Source organism: Schistosoma haematobium, chromosome ZW, assembly GCF_000699445.3.
Source record: "Schistosoma haematobium chromosome ZW, whole genome shotgun sequence".
Classification (NCBI taxonomy): Eukaryota; Metazoa; Platyhelminthes; class Trematoda; order Strigeidida; family Schistosomatidae; genus Schistosoma; species Schistosoma haematobium.
Window position 1 is genome coordinate 75651078 of NC_067195.1, and position 6313 is coordinate 75657390.

A 6313-nucleotide genomic window follows, 5' to 3' on the forward strand; every position below is an offset into this window, starting at 1 on the left:
TGGAATCTGTGATAAGAAATGTACTACCTGAAGAGGTTTCAGGGGTACATATCACGAAAGTAATACGACTTGGTAAATGGGTTGGAGGCGAGACACAATCAAGAAGGATCTTGAAGCTGGTTCTCGGTCATTTTGAAGAAAGAGATATATTATTAAAAAACACAAAAAAACTCGTGATTCAAATATTCGTATCCGACCAGATTTGTCGCTTGAGGATCGAATGAAGTGGAAGAATGCTCCTTCGGGGTTAAAAACTCGCAATTTAAATGGCGAAACTAAACTTACCACTAGTGGTTTTCAGGTAGTCAGGTCTTGGAATCCAATACTTCCGAGACCCGTATGGGTACAACGATTGATTCCCAAAACACCTTAAGTGTGTGCTACACGAACGCTCGTAGTCTTAGAAATAAAACGTTTTAGCTAACTCTGTTGATGGATGAATTAAGTCCCGATATAATTGTTGTTACCCAAAATTGGTTTACAGTAAATATGGAATGTTCTCCCATCATTGCAGGCTATATCTGTATTAGAAGTGGTAGAGTTTTAAGTCGCAAGGGGGAGGCATAATGTTATACGTTAGGGATCACTTTCGTATACAATCAATCACATCAGAGGCTCATGTTAGTGGTACATGTGAGGTAGCATGTTGTAAGATTGAATCTAGAAATGGGTTAGTGATGGTATTCCCTCGTTAATGTTACACGAAAATTCAGATTTATTAGCTGGATAAGATCGGGCAAAAGCTGAGACTTTCTCAAACTATTTTAGCGAAGTCTACTCTACGTAAAAATCTGGAGAACAATAAAAAGTGCAGCTGATCATCTGGATCTCCGAATGACTTAGATGATTTAGTTAAATGGGCTCGAGAGTGGGGCTTAAAAATCAATGCTAGGAAGAGTGTACTAATGCACATCGGTCACGGTAATAGTTACCGTTACACTATTGAGGGTGAACCTCTTCCATGCGTTCAAGAGCATAAAGACTTAGGAGTAGTATTAAGTCATGATTTAAAAACAACTACGCACTGCAAAGCAGCCGCTGTCAAAGGTTTTCGAGCGTTATGGTCACTTCGCCGAGCGTTCAAATATTTTGACGAGGAAACGTTTCGAATTTTATATCCCACCTATGTAAGACCACACTTAGAGTACTGTATCCAAGCAGCTAACCCATGTCTGGTAAAGGATACTAACTCCCTTGAGCGTGTCCAGCGTGTGGGAACGAAATTAGTGAAGGGTCTTTCTAGACTCTCTTACGATGAGCGTTTAAAACTCCTAAATCTTTTCCCCTTGTCGTATCGTAGGACACGAGGTGACCTTATACTGGCATTTCGTATCTTTAATTATGATTTGGGTGTTAATATGTCTTATCTTTTTGCTCCCTCCAGCACTAATAATCTCCGAGGTCATAGCAAGAAGGTTCATAAACCACGATCTAATAAACTTAAAGTGGGGTTCCGTTTTTCTCATCGAGTAGTCAATTATTGGAACGCCTTACCCGAACAAGTGGTATCAGCCCCATCATTGAATACCTTCAAGGAGAAGCTGGACCTTCAGGATTAACACAGGTTCACCAACCTACTATCCTTATTACTGAAGACTGAGACTGAAGGAAGGAAGACTCCTTTTGAGCAACTTTTCCAGAGACGATTAAGTGCTCCTGTTTCAAAATGGTGGTTGCTTTACATTCTTCTTTTAAAGGCCGCATCGTGTAGTGTTATGAGATGCGTTTAGAAAGTGGTCGCTTTGTGCAGCCGATTTAACTCACATTGGGCTTAAACATAATTACTGATTTCACTTGATTCGCTCTTCATAATTATACTTCAAAAGTCTACTACTATGTATTAGTAAGTAGTATGATTTTCACTCATAAACTTTCTAATTAATACGTCTTTAAAAACCCCATGTATTCAGGTTCACAATGTTATGTATAAACCCAATGTATCCAACAATTTGATCATATAGAATTACTAAGGCATTTTCATATAAAAATAAGGAAGGTCAAATAGATACCTAGTGATAGCTGAAAATATAGTAATGAGAATCGATATTGTAAATTTCTTCGACATTTTTTTACTTTGCAGATAAACATAAATACAGCTGTACACTTTATAAGAGATTGTTCGAAATAGTTTGAACAAGAGCATTGTGTTTCCAGTTTATATCGATTTCGTCACAACGCTATCGAAAATGAGTCAAGTGTTCAAGAATCATTTTCTGCCTAAATACATAAATCGTTGTATAAAGAAAATACCTCCCGACAAATTTTCAGGTTCTACAAGTTCATTAAAGTAGCATACGAATACAAAGCACATAGTCACTGATTCATGTTTTTCGATAGTTCTTTAACGATGAAAATCATTTTCCTATTGTAAAACAGTCTTATACATATGAATTGGGGAAAAAGTTGAGGAAATTGAAAAGTATATTAAGAACAGAAAACTGCTATATTATAATATACAGTTAATAATCTATTAAACTTAAAGTTTTCCAAAATAGTAAAGCATTAAAACCTCATTGTTTTTGGTTCACGATTGTTGTATTTTAATTTGGATAACTTTTACTTTATAAATTTTGAGGTTACAGAGCTTGATCGATTTTAGTAGGTTTGTTATAACACTACATATGTGTAAAAGTAAACGATCAGTTGATTTGGATAAGTTGAAATAAGAATGGCATGGTTATATTCCCAACTTCATATAGGAAATTAATTATGATAGACTGTAATACTGATTAGAAAACAGCTACCAAATCCGACTAGGTGAGAAATTTTAATCTTTTTATTTAGAGATAATATATGTAGGTTAGGTCTGTATATAAAGTGGCACAGAAAACGATTTCACACTGATAAAATTATCAACAATACTTGTGAGATAATATTCACAAAATCTAACGCCTGAAAACTTTATTCATATAAATATATGAGTTCTGGCCACATTACAACACTGAGAGAAGTTAGAATAAATGTTAATAAGGTCAGATACTTGAAGTCTCAAAAAAACAGTCGTAGTAAACAAGTGGTATTCTGCTTAACCAAACTATAAAGATAAACCTAATTTGATCAATATTATTAGAAAACATTGTAGAAGTTTTATTATTAGTGAAATAAACCTTTATTTTGACTAACGTTTTTCTTAGCAAGGTTGTTTTCTACGGGATGGAGTTGCTGACCCCATGCCCAACCATCCTTCTTTATCCGGGTTAGGGACCGGAGAATACTCGTAGGAGATCCATGTTCCTCCACGAGGAGTAATATGAGTAAGTGAGTAAAGAAATAAACCTTACGTTTCGATGAAATATCAGTCAATTTATTACATATTTTGACCAATAGTTCGATCCATGACGTGATTTTTGATCATGCTTGGTTCATTTAGATGGATGTTTTTGCATTCATGTTGATGTATAGACTGAGAGTGAAACTCATTACCTAATTTATCAAACACCAACATATTATGCAACAGAATATATCAAATTACAGTAAATACCAACATGTTCAGTGATTATGATATTTATTATTACCATGTATGAGGATGTGTATTTTTGGTCGATGCTTAATGATATTTCCCGAATTGTCTGCAACAAGAGTCCTTGAATCTACCTTTAAGCATTGTCTAAGCCATAATCGACTTGTAAATACAGGCGAAATTGAGGGACCCAGGTATACATCAACAAAGAGAATGAACATATTCAGTACTAAATGTTAGGAAAGGAAAAATATAAACTCGTGAAAATAATCATATTCTATCAGATATATGATTTATTATTTTTTAAATGTAACTTGGCAAATATTGATTTGTGCATTCGCTTGTTTATGCCAAAAGTTTTAGCATAAGGACCAGCGATACTCCTGAGTTACATTAACGGAAGTAGACAAATCAGGATTCTGAGCTGCAGCCCGACTGTTTTAAGTTTAGTATCTTAATCAGTTCCAATTGTCATAACTTATTTAAGTATTCTATAGAAAGACCGAAATAATATGCTATTTCCTTTAATTAACAGCTGACATATTTGTACATATGCATGTACAACTGTAAACTGTTATATATTTATCAGCAATCGACAAGTGCTTTTAGAGATTGTTAAATTTCATTGAAATCATGAACCGATCCATGTAAGACCGTAATTAAAAACCTGGGAGCACTGGACGGTCGTTTTGTCCTAGTATGGGACTCCTCAGCAGTGCACATTCACGATCCCGCACGTGGGAATTACATTAAGGACCTTCGGTCTTGCACGTGAACGCTTAATCTTTAAACCACTGAGCCAAGGTTCAGTAGTGCTGATGTCCAGTTTCAATCAAACCACATATAAGATCTCACCCACCCCAAACTGAAAATTTTACCTCCAAACCTATGAAATGTTTCAGAGATTAACGAATGTTAGAAATCTCGTTTTATTTCATACATAAGCTGTAAAACTACACTCTCTGTACTAAGGTTTTTATGTACTTCCTCATCAAAACAAAGATTCTGAACTGAATTTTGACAAATGAGAATACTTTTCATTTGTTCTGGCGGAATGATAATGATCATTACCATTATGTTAGTCAAAATAAAGGTTTATTTCACTAATAATAAAACTTCTACAATGTTTTCTAATAATATTGATCAAATTAGGTTTATCCTTATAGTTTGGTTAGGTAGAATACCATTTGTTTACTACAACTGTTTTTTTAAATTTTGAGATAATGTTAGATGTACTTTAGACTTCAAGTATTTGAACTTGCATGGTTATTATATATATAGTTTTGTTGACTTTGTTTCTTTGATTAGTTTATATTCGGGTATTAGTGATAGAACTTTGATGTGTCGAAATATCTTTATACATTAAAGATTAATTATCCAATATAGCACATTTTGTGCGTACTTCGGCTGGCTATTTGAAAAATATCATAAGGCGATTCTATCGTTGTTTTGTGAACTTAATTTTGTTAGATTCAATCACCGATTGATTTTAATTAAGCATCCATTGAAAACTAGGAAACGGTGTGTAGCTGTCCTGTTTTACTGTGAGATTCCTTAGTAGTGAGTATTCACAACCCTACCGGGAATCTAAATTAATATATCTGGGTCTCGAGGTGTTGTGTTTAACCGCTTTTCACTAACATGTTTAACTTTAATCAATTCGCGGTATTGCGAAACCATATTCAATGTCATCTGTGGGTAACTGCTTCACACGCATATGCTCAATAGTAACTGATTTTGAGAAATAATCCACAAAGTTTTGATAAGAAGCCTTGACTTGTGGAGTTCAACCATTTTGAGTGTGAAGCACATACCTACCAATGACACTGGGAGATAGTTGAGTGATATAAAAAATAACTAAAGTTAAACATATAAACTAATGGATGAATTATCAGTGGTGTAGAAGTTAAGGTCTTGGGTTTGATCACCGGTATGGTTATGGATGTACACTGGTGAAGAGTCACAAACTAGGATGAAACAGTTGTCCAGTGCATTCTGGTTTTCAGTGGTTGTTTACCTATAGTCAATCAGTGATGCGATTTATAAAATTCAACGATCTCCACAACTCTTCCCCTTACAGTAACTTCATTTTTCATGGTTAGGTTTGAAATATTAGTAAGCGATTTATGTGTAAACAGCAATACGTCATAATTAACACGTATACAATAAGTCGTATTTAAATGAATTTTCCCGGTTATGAAAAACTATAGGTTGATATAACTAGTGCGTTCCGTAATTATCACAATAGTTGCTTTTATTTAAGACTATTTTAGTGGTCATCGTTACGAATCAATATTACATATTTCATGCTAGAAAATATGTTTTATGTTTAGTTAAGGCATTTCGTTGTGCGGGATGTATATTGTCATAGTAACGAAAAAAATAATAAAAAGCAAACCCTTATTGCTTAAATTCATTGTTGATTGTAACTACCTTGTTCTGACAACAAACCAGATTTTTTTCTTGTATGCTAAATTCATAGTAACTTGTAATTCTACCTGTTTAGATGAAAAATACACTGTTATAGACTCACAAAACAATACAGTAAGGGAGAAGAAACATCAGTTACATCCATCTGTTATTCTATCGTTAGCTTCTTCTCTGAGGTCATTTTCTCACGGAAGTTAATATGGTCATTATCGAAAAGACAAGGTATATGTTTCACCAAAAGCCCAAACAGCACGAAAACGATTGTGTCACATCCCATTGTGTCTATAAATTCACATGTAGGTGTGGAAACACGTACGTAGGGAGGAGCAATCGTGATTTGCAATTAAGGGTGGGTGAACATATACCAAAATGGTTGCAGAACCAGATGAATTCCAATGGTGAAATAAGATCACAGGATAGACA